The 18,251-nt window shown below is 43.6% G+C and overlaps 1 long non-coding RNA gene and 1 other non-coding gene across 3 annotated transcripts in view; both read right to left on the bottom strand.

Moving 5' to 3' along the window:
- Positions 1–1,005: 1,005 nt before the first annotated feature.
- The window catches only part of LOC122710211, a 38,007-nt gene continuing 20,761 nt past the window's right edge, over positions 1,006–18,251 (bottom strand). For both annotated transcript variants that reach the window (XR_006345854.1, XR_006345853.1), the window contains exons 2-4: positions 12,591–12,717; positions 8,763–9,039; positions 1,006–1,034 (exon numbers count right to left, since the gene is read on the bottom strand). This is a non-coding gene — a long non-coding RNA (uncharacterized LOC122710211). The remainder of the gene's footprint in view (positions 1,035–8,762; positions 9,040–12,590; positions 12,718–18,251) is intronic.
- Positions 13,172–13,244, bottom strand: TRNAC-ACA. Its single transcript has one exon. It is a non-coding gene; the product is annotated as a tRNA-Cys (tRNA).

Below are 18,251 nucleotides of genomic sequence, written 5' to 3'. Positions count from 1 at the left end.
CACATATAGAGAGCTGCCTGGGTTTGGTCCACAGGTCATACAGGTCACAGTTTGCTAACTGGTAATGTATGTAAACATCTAGAACATTAGATCTTTTTTTCTTATTGGTTTCAGAAATTAATTTAAGAAGCCTATGTGTGGTAGTCTGTTATACTGACTTCAGATTTACCTTAAGCATTTGTCTCTGAGCCAACATGAGCTTGTGGACTTGTCTCCTCACTGGGTTGTGAGGATCTTATTGAGATGCGTGATCTACAGGGCACATCACACATGAGGTGTTCTGTTTGCAAATTCACTTCTTCATGTGGTGAAGCTATATTTGAAGCATACTCACATATAACACAGATGTCAGAATCTTAATTCATGTGAATTTTAAAAAGCTGGCTCTTTAAATTTTGTGACCTAATTTGCAAGCAGGGTTCAGTTCAGTTCAGTTCAGTTGCTCAGTCGTGTCCGACTCTTTGCGACCCCATGGACTGCAGCACATCAGGCCTTCCTGTCCATCACCAATTCCCGGAGTTTACTCAAATTCAAGTCCACTGAGTCGGTGATGCCATCCAACCATCTCGTCCTCTGTCGTCTCCTTCTCCTCCTGCCTTCAATCTTTGAAAAGATTGAAGAGAAAATCAAAGAAGAGAAACCATTGCCAAAGATATGTGAAACTATGAAAAGATGATAAACAGATTCAAAATTCATGCCACATGAAAGACACAAAACTGAACCTGCACCTTGCCTGTACTCCCCCTCCTTTCCCCAGAGAAGACATGAGATGGACTCACTCTTCTCTTCTTTAAAGTAAGCTGCATTCATTTTTTCTGTAAGTATTCATTCAATACAGGTCAATAACAAGAAAAATAGCTTAAATAAAATGGAAGTTTATTTCTATCAAATTGAAGGAGATTGAAATTTGACAAGTCCAGGCTGGTATGGAAGTCATTTTGGTATCCTCAGGGACCCAGGCTCTTTTCTTTCTGTTGCAAGTTTCTAAGCCTGGTCATGGTCCAAGGTTGCTACCCAAGCTTTAGCCATCACATCTGCATTTTGATCAGCAAAAAGGAAAATAGAAGGGGAAGGGTACATGTCACTGGCCAGAATTTAGTTACCCGCCCACATCTAGCTACATCAGAGAGTGGGAAACATAGACTATATAGGTGGGTAACAATGTAGATAGAAGAGCCTGGTGGGCTACAGTCAGTGAGATCACAAAAGAGCTCAGACACAACTTAGTGACTAGACAACAACAATAACATAGTGCCCAGATAAAAGTTAGGGTTCTTTTTTTTTTTAAATTAGAGGATGATAGATATTGAGAAGCATCTACCCATAGGGGGTGTTCTCAGTTGCTCAGTTGTGTCTGACTCTTTATAACCCCATGGACTGTAGCCCACCAGGCTCCTTTGTCCATGGGATTTTCGAGGCAAGAATACTGGAGTGGGGTGCCATTTCCTTCTCCAGGGGACCCATAGGGAGAGACAGGTATTAATCTAATAATGATTCAAAAGTATAAGTGATTAGCTGTGAGAAGTATTATGAAAGGGATAAAGAACTACTGGAGTCGATAAAAATCTGTTTGAGAGAGCAGGGAGTGTTTAAAAAATACTGCTCTTGAAAAGGGACTCTCAGCTGGAACTTGATTGATGAGTAGGTGTCATCCAAGCATAGAAATACTAGGAAGAGCCTTCCGAGCAGAGAGCACAGTGTATGCAAATCCAGGCATCCTGGAGAGCTGGGCTCTGCCATGGTCCAGCAGCTGAACACAGGTCAGCATTGTAGACCTGGCATGTAGTCAAGGGAGAGAGGCCTGTGGCCGAGCTGGGAAACTGGAGAGGACTCAGAATATCAGACGCTTTAGAAGTCTTCTTGAAAATTTTGTTTTAGGCACAATAGGAAATCATTCAAAGATTCTAATTGGAGGGCTGGCTCCATCTGATTTATGTTTCAGAAGGGTCTTCTGGCTGTCTGCTGCATGGGGTTGTCTGGCTGTAGGGTGGGAGGGAGAGGAGGTTCCCAGTGCAGGGGCAGACGGTGGATGGGGATGGACAGTAGAGGTAGAACAGAGGGGTCTTGGTGAGGACTGGCTGTGGGGGATAGGCACAGGGATGCTTTCTGGGTACAGTGGTTAATGCTGAGCACCACTGGCCAAGAGACTCTGTTCTTGGGGGCATTATCAACTGTCAAAGCCTCAGTCCTAAGGGTGCTGGCTGCTAATGAGGCTTCAATCTTCCTGTCTGGGATCAAAGTGAAGAATCACAAAACAATAAGATGGGCTTCCCCAGCCAGGTTTTTCTAGCATTTGTCCCTTAACCACCTTAAAAAGTCTTCCCTGTAGCTCAAGTGGTAAAGAATCTGCCTGTGATGCAGGAGACCAGGGTTCTATCCCTGGGTCGGGAAGATCCTCTGGCGAAGGGAATGGCAATCCACTCCAGTATTCTTGCCTGGAGAATTCCATGAACGGAGGAACCTGGCAGGCTACAGTTCGTGGGGTCACAAAGAGTCAGACACGACTGAGTGACTAACAAACACACATACACACAGACGTTAACAAGGGTCCACGTCACTTGATCAGCATCTAGTTGGCTCAGAGCCGCCAGGGCAAGACTGGAAATGACAGAGTGTAGGGAGTGGAATTGTTAAGACGTGAAGGGAGGAGGTTCATTCCTTAGGTTCACACTCATCTAGGTGGTGTGCTATCTTGGTGCTCAGGTGACTGATGGATTTATTCCAAACTATAATCAACCGTGGCAGTCTCTGAACTTCCAGCCTGTAAGGTTAGGCCCATCAAAGCTGCCTGTGTTACTGTTTGGAAATGCAGCCGTTTCTCTGAGTCCCTGACCCACCACTCATTGCCAGAAGTTGGCCTGTGTCTCGAGGTCATTCCTGGACTTGGGTTAAAATTATAAGCTTGAGACAGAAACAAACTGTCACTTCCTTGTAAATCAAACAACACATGATGGAGCAAAGCACAAGTTCAAAGGTCAGCACTGACATTACTAAAATGTTTTCTTTGCTTTATATTTTAATCATGCAAGTATAACTGGAGATGAATAATAAACAGTGTAGTTGAGAGTTTTGTTTTTAGAGAGTCTGGACCTATGAAATGAGCAACCCCACCACATTCACTGTGAGCCTTGTCAAGAACTGTAGTTTGGGGCAAAAGTGCTAAAGAACGTGAACTGAAGCAAATGGTACAGATGGAACATGTGAAGAGTCCAGATTTGTTACCAATATCCTCTTGTCACCCCTGGTCAATGTGCACAACTAGATTTATCTTCTTGCAACAGACATACAAAAATACCACATTCCTTTATCATTGAAATGTTGCAACAGCATTAGCAGAACTCCTTGGGGGCCTGGTTATCTTGATAGAGGAATTACTGACAACCAGCTCCGCGCTCAAGGCTGCAGAATGTAATTATCCCATGATCACCCGGAGTACTTTGTTCCCTGGATGTCTCTCATCTACAGTGCATTTTCTGGATGCCTTCCTGTTCCATTAAAGCATTTATGTCTATAGAAGTGCTTTAGAAGTCACCGGGGCTCTAAAAAAATTAAAGGGAATGAATTGTAAAACCACAGTTATTTTACCTACTTCTTGAAAACAAAAAATAAAGGCTGACATCTGGTAAGTAAGAAACTTCCCCTGGAACCCAAGTAACTAACTTTTATTTTCTCATCATGAAAGGGGCGGATCTCCATTGGTGGCCTTTCTTATTTACACCACACACATGGCGATGGCTCCGACATCCAGTTCCTTTAGTATAAACAGAAAGGATGGCCTTTTTCTGTGGAAGTTAATGAATTGAAAAACAAAGCTGTTCTGTATACCCACTTCTTCCAAACGAATAAAAGAACTACAGTGTTCTGAGACTTGGGCAAAATAGTTGCATTCAAATTAATTTTGCCCCTTTTACTCTCCCCCTCCCCACTTCCCACCACTACCCCCCACCACTCGCTTTTTCAGGAGAAAAAAGAACCATTTAATCACCTTATAAGGGCAGAGAGCATTAAGGGAATAGAGCGAGAGTCAGGAGGCCCAGATCTTATTCTTGGCTCAGACGGGGCCTCACTGGGCGATCCTGGGCCATCCCTTAACCGCGAGCCTCTGTTGATGCAGCTGTAATATGGGGACGCAGATGTGTGTGTGTGGTACCGATGTGGGACCTCGGGGAGAGGTCCAAAGCTGAATGTGGGGTCCATTTTGCTGGTTGTACGCTGTTTCCAATTTGAAAAGGCTGTCTGCAACTCAGGAATTACAAAGTGACCTGGTAGGTCTTAGGTGGATAACTGGTGTATAGATGCATGGAAAAGGAAAAACAAAAAAAGTCCTAAGGGTCTCTGGGTCTCTTGAAATTAGATTGCCAGGGCAACAAGAGCTGCTAGTATCTGACTTTATAAAGAGCTCATCACAAAAGTAAAGTATGGTTCATGGTTGTTTTTTTTTTTTTTCTTAAAAAATTCATGTGGTGTTTCCTATAATGTATTTGAAGAATAAAGGAAAAAAGGAGTGAGCATGTCCAAGTTCCTCTAGGCAGCACCTGGGAGCCCTTCTTATGGTGGAAATGCAGTCAAACTCTGCACCCGGGCAGGGACCCGAGGGATGTCACCCCTTCCTCTGGAATTTTATTGTGTTCACCAGCCAGAGTCACTTGTTGCTAACTGCAGGTCCCTTTTGCAGGGTTCCTCATGAACCCAAGCAGAGGGAGCAGAACCTGGCTGAGACCACCTTCTACCAACAAACATGCCGCCCCATGCTTCTTCTGACTTTGTGGAAGCCCAGCAGACCTGCCTTCTCGTGGCTTTCCTTTCGGCCCCAGAGCTCCCCCACCCTGCCACCATGGCTTCCCAGACCTCAGCTCACCCATCAACTCATAAGAAATGGTCTTAACAACAACAAAAAAATGGTCTTAACAGGGACAGTAAAAAAAAGATTCACGCCCAGTAGCCAAAAGCCTGAAATTGAGAAAGGAAACCCAAGAGTTTGTCTTACTGCTGTTGTGGTGGGTGTCTTTGAACTTGGATTGGGTTAATCATCACCTGCTTGCAGGGTGCTTGGAAATCACAAGTGGTAATGGTGCTTCTGACCCAAGAAAGGCTGTGGAATGAAGGCTTCAACCCACCCTTCTCTCTCTTCCTCCTGCAAACACTTCCCTTAACTCTACCTGTCCAAAGAGGATTCTTAGTTACAGGAGACACAGAGTTTAGATTTGATTGGCTTCCAAACATGCCTTTAAAAAGTTCTGTGCTTCTCTACATACACCCTTCAGGTGTGCCGGGACTGGGTCTTTTTACACAGTGTACCTACTTTACTTCCCCAATGGCTCAGTGGTAAAGAATCTACCTGCAATGCAGGAGTCAAAGGAGACATGGGTTCGATCCCTGGGTCAGTCCCCCGGAGGAGGAAATGGCAACCCACTCCAGTATTCTTGTCTGGAGAATCCCATGGACAGAGGAGCCTGGCTGGCTACAGTCCAAAGGGTCACAAAGAATTAGACATGACTGAGCATGTGGTAACTATATATACCTGCTTTTCTTACCTTCCTCTCCTGCTCCAGTCATTGCCAGAGTGAAACAAGAAAGTGGTCATGTTTTCCTTAAAAGCTGACACTCCCCCCACCCCCCACCCACCGCCATACCTCCAGTGCTTGCAGATGGGGTCCAAATTTCTTTGCAGTGCCTACAAGGCCCTTCTCCATCTGGCTCTGACCCAACTTCATCTCCTCTCCCTCCCAATTCCGTTTCTCCCCCTACCTCTTTCCAAACAGCTTCAGGTCTGGGAACACATTATTCCTTCTCCTGTAGTGCATTACCTACATTTCCACTCTCTTATTCTTCCTGCTGAATTCCCATGCATCCTTCAAGACCCAATTCAAATGTGATATATTAAAGCCTGGGGCTGCTCCCGCCTCTGTCTGTGGGCAGAGTTAATTGCTCTTTCCTCTGAAGTATCACTGCCCCTCTGAGAATTTCTCTTCCAGATGAAGCATCATATTGTAGGGGACCTACTACTCACATGCCCATTTCTCTCCCTAAACTATACATTCCTTATGGTCAGGGGTAAGATCTTATTCATCTTTATGATACTAGTTCCTAGATCAAGGCCAACAGATGTTCAATAAGCTGGCCAAGATTACATGTGTTCAACTCTAGGTTCCAATCAATATATTCCTTTGCTTTAGAGTTTGAAAATATCTAGAAATTGAAATCAAGGCTATCTTAGATAAGTTTTCTGAATTTTGGAGGATAGGTATGAGTGTAAGCTCACCATTAGAACCAGTGCAAAGATGAAGATACATCTTAGAGTACAGAAAGAAGCATTAGTCACTCAGTTGTGTCCGACTCTTTGCAACCCTGTGGACTATAGTCTGCTAGGCTCCTCTATCCATGGAATTCTCCAGGCAAGAATACTGGAGTGGGTTGCCATTCCCTTCTCCAGAGAATCTCCAGTTCAGTCTCCCAACCTAGGGATTGAACCAGGTCTTCTGCATTGCAGGCAGATTCTTTACCACCTGCGTCACCAGGGAAGCCCTAGAGTATTTCACCTAGAGTACAGAGCTTTACCCAGAGTACAGAGCTCTAGGTAAATGAAAAAGTCCTGTTTTAGATAGACTGCATTAGGAAAGAGGTTCACATACACTAACCTGATTGGTAACAACACTTCAGTTTTCCTCCGTGTTTACTGTTATCAGACACTGCTCAGTCCTGCCTATGAACATGCAATGGGCTCCTGCAACAACTTTTCAAGGTGGGTATTAGGATTATTATTCCAATTTCACAGGTGGGTAAACTGAGAATGTGGTAAGTTTCAGAGTCATGGAGCTGCTAAAGGAGGTGTGAACCTGGAGGGCTGATGCTGAAGCCTCTGTGTTCCACCACCACCCACTGCACCCCCACGTCTACCACACCACACACACAGTACCATCTGATGAGCAAAGGGAGTCTGGTCGGTTGTGAAAGAAACATGAATAACAATTTTAGGAAACACCATGTGTCAACCACTGTCCTACCTATTAACTCATTTAACACTGGCAATGACCTTGTGAGAGGGGTACAATTATTATCCTCATTTTACAGATGAGAAAACAGAGACAGAGAACTTAGCCGTTTGCCCAGAGGCCACGTAGCTAATAAGTGGCAAATTTGGGATAGAAACCAGACAGGCTGGCTCCAGAGACCTTGCTCTTAACGACCCTGCTCGGCAATCTCCCAGGAACCCTGGGACAAGGATAGGTGTTCAGACAGGATCCAAAGCTGTGGGAGCATGAAGAATTGGAGGTTCTCAGGGACCATCCCCAAGGCCCACCAGAAAGCCCATCAGCTCCTCTCAAGCTCCCCTAAAGACACATAACCTCTAGGTAAAAACAATACTCTTACAAGGCAAACTCAGGCTTCATGAGATGCAGTTCAGAGGCCCACCCTGTTTCTTCTAAAAAAACATTCTGGGACACTCAGAAGGCTCTGTTCTCAAGGGTCCTGCTATTGCCTGGATCAGTGCAGTCACTGTTTCCTCCAACTTCCCCCGTGAGCATCATCTTCTTCTAGTATAAGTAGCTTCCTTCTCCCTTCTAGCATCTGCTTATCACAGCCCCAACTTTCCTTATAACCCTCACTTGGCAGGACCCCTGGTGGCCTCCTCTACCTGCCAACTTGATTCTGCCTGATGACTCGCTTCACTTCTCCACTTCAAGCACAGCTACTAATCATTTTATCCCTTTAACTTTTTCTGACTTACTTTTTTTTGGAAGGAAGGCACTGATAAGTCTTGTTCATCTTTTCAAATAAGATTGGCACAGGTTGCTGGCCAACCTATAAGCTTACTGTCCTTGGCCCAGGTATGAGGACTTTGAGCTCTGGGGAGACAGATGGGGATAAGAGGGTAGTGGGCAGGGCAGAGACACATGGGGAAAGAAATGGCCACCTAAGGCTGCCTCCTCATCAAGGACTGAGGGCAAGGTGGTCCCTTTTGTAAAAGCTACAAATATGGAAGCCACAGGGATGGATGTGGTTGGTAAAATACCGTAGACCGTGAACAGTCTCTCTGTTGCATTTTATAACCAACTCACTCCAATCCAAGAAATCTTACTCTATAACTAGAGGCAGAAGGGTGTTCCTACTGGTTAATATCTGAAAAACCAACTGATTCAGTCAGGTCCCAGCAGAAAACAGATGGCAAAGGCAAGCAGGATACGTAGGGAGAGTTCAGGGAAGGAACTATTTACAAAGTAGTGAGTGGGCAGGGTATAGAGAAGCCAACAAAAGATGGTGATGCTTTGGGGGGCCATGACCATCTCTAGGCCTAAAGGGCTGGGTAGGGAGTAGTTACTGGAGCCCAGAGACAGCTGTACCATCACTGTGTCTGTGTCTGCAGGAGATGGCCACCCAACAGCCCCATGGCTTTGGGGAAAGGAATACAGTCTCTGCTCACCTGTGACTCAGAAGGAAAGGAGCCAGGAAACTCAACACCCCACTCCCTCCTCCTCCTGCTCTTTGATCTACTGCCAGGGCCTTGCTCCGGCTGCACCACACTGGAGCCAGAGGGCAGAGAGGCCCACACGAAGATTCTGTAGAGTCTCCCAGGGCACACACAGCCTGTGGAGAAGGTGGAAGGGGTGCAGGAGGGGCAGGAGAAGACAGCACAGTGATTTCCTTGTCCTAAGGCCCTTGTTGTCCCGAGGTAACCGCACTGACGTGGTGCCTAAGAAAGTAGTGTATTCCTTGCTTATTACATTTCACATATTTTCAAGGAAATCAGACTGTTAGCATACCACATCCTGGAGCTTCAAGTATGTTTTCCTGGGATCTCATGAGAATTTCCACTTCAGTGGAGAGTAGTTGAATATTCCCATAACACCAAAAAGGAACAGATGTGGGAGAGAGCGGGACACGACAGACCTCCAAGGACTCATCGTTCGGCTGAGGGCATGTGGTAGGGCTGGCAGTGAGGCCCGTGAGCCAGGGGCAGGCGGGCAAGTCCACACCTCAGGGGATGGCAGGATATGACCACCGTGGCAAATGTCAGGCGTCCAGAACATAAGGTGCAATCTAGGAGAGAAATGGGAGACAGAAAATGCTCAAAGGGATTTATTTTGAATTTATTAAGGTTAAACTTCTGCCATGTGGTAGAATGGGGGTTTCAAAAAGAAATAACTTAATGTAAAAAAAAAATATTTTTTTTTCACACTTGCCCCTGGGAGTGGCATATTCTCTCCCCACAGCAAATTCTATGGTTGCTGTTTTGAGTGGAGAATAGCGTTTAAGCCCAGAATGAAAGCACAACTCCCATATCTGCATTTTCTTTAGGATAGAACTGTTCCCAGAGGAGGAGTTTGTCCAGAGTTAAAAGGTGTTAATTGATGTAAGTGTTCAAGTCTATAAAAAGTCGATGATAGAATAAGATATGGCACTCAGTGAAAGTTGCTTCATTATTTCATCTTTGAAGGCCCAAATGAAGGCATGTTTAGATAAAAAATACCTCCCAGGGAGTTAAAAATGTACTGGCCTCAAGTATATCTCTTTCCCATCACTCATGCACGTTCACACAAAGAGGAAACCACTAAGGGAGGCTTGATGTTTAGTTGTTCTAGAAGTTGGTGGGAGGCAGGAAGGTTGAAGGTCCTGGCATGTGCCTCTAATTTATTTCCTTCTACTTTCCCAAGAGTGGGAGAAAAAATATTTGTGAACTTCATATTATTAAAAAGTTCGTGCTGTCTGCTTAGCTCTTACCTATAAGCCTTTCATTTTTCTAGGGCAAGAATGAGCTTCAATCTCCAGATTAATTCACTTAGTAGACTCTGATTTTGTGCGGTTCCCCAAAAGGTAAGTATGAGTACTTTTTTTTCCAAAAAGTCTCTTTGAACATTCTTCTGTGTCTTTTACATCTTCTTCCAGCAGCATTAGCCATTCCACATATGATTGCCCAAGGGCAAAGGCACATTTTGAAATGGATTTTCTACTTCTCAAGCACACACTTACATGCTCACTCTCTCCCTTTTAATCTCTTTGTCTCTTCCCAACACATAATTAATACTTAACAGGTGATGGCTGGTATTTCCCTAACAAAATTGAGGACCCCAAGCCTTCATCACCTACTTAAGTTGAATGGTAATGGCACACATGACAATCCTCCTGGGTAAGAACCTCACTTTTGGCATTTGAGCATTCCTCTCCTAATTTCAAGAAATTAAGATATTCTCCTTTCCTCCCTATAGCTCAAATGGTAAAGAGTCTGCCTATAATGCAGGAGACTCGGGTTCGATCCCTGGGTAGGAAAGATCTTCTGGAGAAGGGAATGGCAATACACTCCAATATTCTTGCCTGGAGAACCCCATGGACAGAAAAGCCTGGAGGGCTATACTTTGTGGGGTTGCAAAGAATCAGACACAACTGAACAACTTAACACTTCACTTTACTTCCTTTTTTCAGCTATCCTTGGGCACTGATTTTCATACTGCAGGTCCTAAAATCAATGCAATGGTTCATGACTAGCATTAAACAAACAAACAAAAAACAGTGACATAGAATTTAAAATATCAAAATATGCTGAATACATTAAAACAAATATGAGAATGTTGTTTAGTCATGCCTACTTTTATACGCTTGTGTTGGTTTACAGTGTAAAATACATTTCTTATTATGGATTACCTCAAAGTTCTGAAGTCATTGAACTCAGGTTATTGAAAGGCAAATTCTTCAATTTACAGCCACGTGTTTGAAGGCTTGGCCTCGTGGTCTGGTTGACCAGGTGCTCTGCTGGACTTGAAGGTCCTTGTCTATCCATGTTTCCAATTTCTTAAAAACATTTCCATTCCTAATTCAGGGCTCCCAAGTGCTGCTCTCCTCCCACCAGGTAATCCTTCTTCCAAGTGACATTCCAGGGCTCAGAAAGGGATTACCTAGAGAGCCATTCTAGAGAGTCTAGCCATTACCTAGAGAGCCTAGACTTTGGATTCTGCTATCTAGGAAACTGTTCAGGGGTGAACCTGGGACTGATCTCATAGAAAGACTTCTGTTCTTTCCTTTCCCTTCTGGCACACCCTCTCATACCTCCAGTTCTAGACCCACCAAGCCATGGCTAGGGAATCTTGGAAATGGCAGCTGTGAGGGGATTATTACTGCGTCCCAGGGCAGAGAACTCTCCAGAGGATTTTGGTAATCTTGTCCTCTCTGTCTACTGACTTTTTGAAAAGTGCATGACATCCCATCACTTCAAGCTCAAGAAATAATTTAAACTTAAAAGTATCAGTGATCCAACAGAATTCCACCAAATAATCAAACATTCTTTCAACATTTCTTGAGCAACAGTTTTCTGTGTCAGACACTACAGCAGGAGGCAGGCAGTAGGCTGGATATACCATAGGAAGGAAAACACTTACAACCTCAGAAACTCAACTCTACAGAGAAAGACAGCTACCCTGAGAAATCATTATGATATACTTGTTTTCATAGATGTAGGAATAAAATGCTGTAACTTCTCAGAGCAAGGAAATGTCACTTGAACTGGGGAAAGATGGGAAAGGTTTTACAAAGGAGGAGACATTTGAACTGAGTCTTGAGGACCTGGGGGCGTAGAGCTGGCTTCAGAGGAGACTCCAAAGGAGACTGCATGCATGCATGCTCAATCACTCAGTTGTGTCTAACTGTTTGCAATGCCATGGACTGTAGCCCACCAGGCTCCTCTGTCGATAGGATTTCCCAGGCAAGAACACTGGAGTGGGTTGCCATTTCCTTCTCCAGAGGATCTTCCCGACCCAGGGATCGAACCCCAGTCTTCTTCATCTCCTGCATTGGCCACATTCTTTACCACTTCACCACCTGGGAAGCCTTAGGGCTGGGTTGTAAAGAGTTTCACATGCCATATTTAAGAGGATGTATTATCCCAAGGGCAACAGGGAGCCAGTAATAATTTTAAAGCTTGTGATTCATATGATTTAATTTATAAACAAAAATGTTTAATCCAGCTCTGTTTGAAATAACAAACATTAGAAAAAATAAATTGTTTGTAATTAGAGGGCAAGTTCAATAAATCATTGACTATCTATACAATAAAATAACATACGCCTCCTGTCCCACAAAAAATATGATGATGCTTTTGATATTAATTAGCATAAAAAGAGTGCTTTTATTGAACCCTTTTTAATATTTACTACTGTAATATTTTTTCTTAAACTCAGATTTTAAATTGACTTTGAATCTTTTCAAAGATTGCCTAATAAAAGTCCTGTGCAAAATGAGAGTCTAAAATAAAAGGAATAATAGGAAACACCAGATTCAAATATTCTAAGTCCATATGAAGGGTCATTCTTTGAGTCTTATATTGATGGTAATAAAAAGATACAACTTTTCCTTCCTTGTCCCAAATTTCAGCCCCAGGGGACTTCCCTGAGACTTGTGTCTGTATTGCCATCCCATCATCATTCCTTCACTTGTCAGTGTTCAGTATTCTGCCCCTTGCTCACAGAAACCCTGCTTCCCACCCCTAGATGCTTATAGGAGGCCTGATGGAGCTGACAGCCAGGCATCTCCGTCACCACAGCAACTGCTGTTCTACTCAGACCAACACGGTAACAGGGAAGAAAGAGTTCCTCTTCTCTTACCTGGCACACCAGCTATTCTTTTCCAGCTATGAATTTCATCATTTTTCTAGGGGTTAGATTCTATCATATGCTAGATTATTTATCATTCACGGCGGACATATTCTCTTCACAGGTTGGACCAGAGAAACTGAAAAAATGATGAGAATTTCTGTATTATTCCAAGCAGTAAGAGCTAGTACAAAGATAGAACAGAATATAAACCTCAGAATGAGATTCTAGAATATTTAAGAATTTGATACATCCTAGGACAAATGATATATAAATAATGTATCTACAAATGAAGTACCATCCCAAAGGTTATTCAAATATATATCCCATGCTATACATTTAATAAATTTTGCAGAATGATACAAATTTTACTCTAGATTTTCTTAAAGAGCTTCATCTTTAGAAAACTTCCCAAAGATCTTCTCTAGAAGTATTTCCCCGTCCCAAACTTCAATGCTCACGTGAAAGTGAAGTTGCTCAGTCATGTCTGACTCTTTGTGACCCCATGGACTGTAGCCTACCAGGTTCCACCGTCCATGGGATTTCCCAGGCAAGAACACTGGAGTGGGTTGCCATTTCCTTCTCCAGGAGATCTTCCCGACACAGGAATTGAACCTGGGTCTCCTGCATTGTAGGCAGATGCTTTACCATCTGAGCCACCAGGGAAGTAGCTACCAAATGTCTCTCCTTTCGGTCAGCCACACAGATTCCTCATTGTGTCCATGCGCTCTCCTTCAGCATCTCTCTTCCCTTCCACCCCACACCATAATGGGCTACATCAGAGGTCACTAGGACTTCTCACCTGCCCCCCAACCTAGACCTCTCTGAGGTGGCCACAGCACCTAGAATTTCTACACTTTCTTATCATCCCTTGCTCCCCATGGACAAAACACATTGCAATTCTTTGGAAATGGAGACTTTTTCTCACATCAATGAAAAATTCATGGACATTTGGGGAAATAAAATTCTCTACCTTGTTGACAAATCAGTAAGGATGGATTATTCAGTAACTGACGGCTGACACTGCTGAAGCTGAAGCGCCAGTACTTTGGCCACCTGATGCGAAGAGCTGACTCATTGGAAAAGACCCTGATGCTGGGAAAGACTGAAGGCAGGAGGAGAAGGGAATGACAGAGGATGAGATGGTTGTATGGCATCACTGACTCAATGGACAAGAGTTTGAGCACACTCTGGGAGATGATGAAGGACAGGGAAGCCTGGTGTGCTGCAGTCCATGGGGTCACAAAGAGTCAGACATGACTGAGCCACTGAGCAACAACAAGTACTACTAGCTAACTACCTGTGGAAAACTGTTAAATTTTCTACCTCACACCAAAATACGTTCCGGATTGTTCAGAGGTAAATTTGTAAAATAAAAACCTAAATGAACTAGAAAAATACAGGTGGATATTCAACTGATCCCATATAAATAGTAACACTAAAGACGTTGGCTACCACTTCATAAAAATACAAAATTCTGCATTCATAAAATGCTACAGAAATGTTTAGCAATGAAAAGCTAAAAGAATTATTTGCAACAGTTATGACAGATCAGTGTTTCTTCTTGCTAACTTCTAAAAAAAAAAAAAAAAACCCTTTACAAATCAATATGAAGAAACAAGCATGTCACCAGGAAATTGACAAAAAAATGGTAAGCAGACTTAGACAATTCACAAATATCTGGAAAGCCAATAAATACTGAACAAAAGGATGTCCAGCCTTCACGAAGCTAACATCCCTTTGAAGGAATGGTCTTGCTCTTGTAGAAGGGGTGGACCAAGGCGGTCAGGAAAACTGTGGCTTATGGCCAGTGAGTTGGGTGATAGCAAAATCTGTCCTGCTGACACTGGGTGCCGACTTGGACCTGAGATGTGAGGACAGGATTTGAGAGGTGTATCCTTGCAGAATTTTTTTCTTGTGAGGTTTTGGAAGTTGAGTATGTGGTAGAACAATCACCTCAACCATTACAAGTGCTGCAAAACGCCTCTGCTTGCTAGCTCCAAGCAGCTCCTCCAAACTTCCCTGACTCAAGCCTTCAGGAGCTGCCTCGTCAGCACAGGCATCTCCTCCCCACTCTGTCCCACAGCTTCTGTGGGACAAAGTCTACTGTGGCCTCATATCTCAGCTCTCTTGTCCTCAGAGAAGCATTGGCACAGGACTCCTGGCCTGTCCCACGGCCAGCAGCTGCCCACCTTTGCAGCCTCTCGGTTCTGCTGGAGCCCCTATCATTGTGCCTGAGTAACGGCAGCCTACCCACCCACCCCCAAATCACCACTCTTGATAGAAACAAAGCAATGGGATCCCCGTCAGGGCTCTGACCTGTATTAGCTCCCTGGACATGCCTTGTGGGCCAGCTGTGACCATCCAGTACCCTTCCCTGCACTGCCTGCCTTTCCCCACACAACCTCCTCCATGTAAAGTGGGGGGACCTTTGGAGAATGGACCATTTGGAGAATGGCACTGGTCTTGGATCTCCAGCCACTCCTAGCAGTCAGGATGCTCCAGCTGTCAAGGTGAGTGGGTGATATTGGTTGAACCTCAAACACTCCAAAGATTTCCCCCACAAGATATTATCTTGTTGTCTCAATTAATAAGGAACTGAAATTGGCATCGTATGTGGTATTTAGAGCCATTTGGTTCTTGTAAAGGAAAAGTTCTATTGTTTTCCTTTATACTACGCATAATACTCTGAAGACTTCTATATTCCAAATGTGTGTGGTTTTACCCTACGCCAAGCAATTCTTCAATATCAGCTGGGTGTCCTACAATTTAATTTCATTCTGACACACTCTACCAGAAGAGAACATCAGATCACACAGGTTAAGGGCTCAGTCCCACCAGCCAGACCTTGTCCCCTTCAGATGCTAATCCCAAGGCCAGACAGTCATCTGTGCTTCTGACTGACCAGTTATAAAGGTCAGAGGTTCCCATGACCCTCTTCTTGGGTTTCATTAATTTTCCAGAGCAACTCACAGAACTCAGGAAAATATTAACTAGATTATTGGTATATTATAGGCAGCTATAACTCAGGAACAGTCAGATGCAAGAGATGCATAAAGATGTGGGAAAGGATATGAAGCTTCCTTGTCCTCTCTGGGGTACTACTCTCCAGAATTTCTATGTGTTCACCAATCCAGAAATTCTTTGAATTTGGGGGTTTTTTAATGGAGGCTTCTGTAAATAGGCATGATTGATTAAAACATTGGTTATTGGTGGTTGAATTCAACCTCTAGCCCCTCTCCCCACACTGGAGGTGGTAATCCTCTAATGATTGTTGCTTCCCCTGGCAGCCAGACCCCATCCTTAGGTTACCCAGGACCTTTGCAGAAGTCACCTCATCAACAAACTTGGATGTGGTTTGAGAGGGGTCTATAAGTAACTGGACACCCCTTTCATCATTACTATTTTGAAGCAACTTCAGGAACTGAGGACAGACGTTCAAATATTGAAACAAAAGATGCTCCAATTGCTCTCTCAGGAAATTCTAAGAGTTTTAGAAACTGTGAGCCAAGAATAGGACAAAGATCAAATATATCTTTCTTAGTATAAATCACAGTATCACAGTTCTGTGAATGAACTTCTCTGTGTGTGTGTGTGTGTGTGTGTGTGAGCTTGTGTGTGTGTTTTCCTAACAACTAATGTGATGCTGAAGTTCACATTTATTTGTTCAACCTTCTATATAGACTGTTTTTTTTCCCATATAGCTAACTGTAGATGGATTTGAGCAGTTTCTAGAATGATAAGGAAGTGTGAGTTCGTGGAATTTGTTCTGTCTTTCAGACATCTACAAATTAAAGTCAAATGTCAGACTTGCTACCCATTAAAGTTGCTTCTACATCAACAGGTATTTTTTGCCTACTAAATCCTCTTATGGCAATTCAGCTCTATCCACTAGGCTGCATTTTAATCCTTATATTGCTATTAGCACAAATGGTAGTCATTCTAGCTTTTGGTCCATATCCTAGAAGATTTTTGCCATTGTCCACAGCAAATGAAGTGATGCTTTCCCCTTTCATTAGCCATGAAAAGAAAATACATGTTGTTTCTAATAAAACAGATGTTGAAGCTATATAAATTGAAAATGCTTGTAGCAATTTAGGATAAAACCGTTTTAGCTCTAGTTACAAAATGATCTTAAATTGAGTCTGTAAAGGCCAAATATGGCAACTATTCCTTTGGGTTTTTTTTTTGAAAACTCCCTCTGGTTTTGAGAAATCTCCTTGACTGTAGGTTGGAACTGGCCCTGGGGTGAACCAGACCTTCCCAAAGGCTAGAGGCACCCCAAGAGGTGCTCATTTCAGGCTTTTACATTACTGTGACTATGAGGTTTGACCTGATGCTCTTGGTGTCTCACTGGTAACTCACTTTCCCTTTGCACTCAGCTTCTCCTCTGCACCCATGGCACCTGGGGCTCTGCCTGTGAGCTTTCTCAGCTGCAAGAAAGTGCTCTTGTGAACTGCAACCCATGTGATATCTCTTAGGTTAACCTCAATTTCTTGGTCTATCAAACATACAGGTGACTTTCAGTTCCATGTGAGTGTACAGGAAATTTTCATAATTATAGCTAGTTTTAGATCCTTGCAACTAACAGAGCTGAATTAGGTAAACATGAAGAAAACACCCATTGTCACCACCAAGACAGGACTCTGACATGACCGCCTGAACTCTTGCCTCCTCCCCCACAAAAATCTCTGCTCCCCACCTCCCCTCCCCGAGCTTCCCCATCTCAGTAAAGTGTAATTTACTCAATGCTCATAGCACAAGCTTAGTCATCTCCCAAGAGTCTTTCTTTCCTTCACACGCTCTGTGGGATTTATCAATGAGTTCTACAGCCTCCACCATCAAAATACATCAGCAGTCCAACCACCCCTCATCACTGTCTCTGCTGAACTCTGGTTGAAGTCACCATCATCTCTACCTGGATAATTGCAAGAACCTCCTACTGGCCTCTCTGCTTGCACCCTCAGCCCTCAGTGGTATATGCCAGGCATTGGCAAACTATTTTCTGTAAAGAGCCAGATAACAGATATTTGAGGATTTACCAGTCTATGCCCCAACCAGTAATGCTGAAGAAGCTGAAGTTGAACGGTTCTATGAAGACCTATTAGACTTTTTAGAACTAACACCCAAAAAAGATGTCCTTTGTATTATAGGTAACTGGAATGCAAAAGTAGGACATCAAGAAACACCTGGAGTAACAGGCAAATTTGGCCTTGGAGTACGGAATGAAGCAGGGCAAAGGCTAATAGAGTTTTGCCAAGAGAACACACTGGTCATAGCAAACACCCTCTTCCAACAACACAAGAGAAGACTCTATACATGAACATCACCAGATGGTCAACACTGAAATCAGATTGATTATATTCTTTGCAGCCAAAGATGGAGAAACTATATACAGTCAGCAAAAACCAGACCGGGAGCTGACTGTGGCTCAGATCATGAACTCCTTATTGCCAAATTCAGACTTAAACTGAAGGAAGTAGGGAAAACCACTAGACCATTCAGGTATGACCTAAATCAAATCCCTTATGATTATACAGTGGAAGTGAGAAATAGATTTAAGGGACTAGATCTGATAAAGAGTCTGATGAACTATGGGCGGAGGTTTGTGACATTGTACAGGAGACAGGGATCAAGACCATCCCCATGGAAAAGAAATGCAAAAATGCAAAA

This window comes from Cervus elaphus, chromosome 16 (assembly GCF_910594005.1).
Source record: "Cervus elaphus chromosome 16, mCerEla1.1, whole genome shotgun sequence".
NCBI classification, from domain to species: Eukaryota; Metazoa; Chordata; class Mammalia; order Artiodactyla; family Cervidae; genus Cervus; species Cervus elaphus.
The sequence above is the reverse complement of the archived record's forward strand: the minus strand, read 5'-3'. Positions and strand labels throughout refer to the sequence as shown.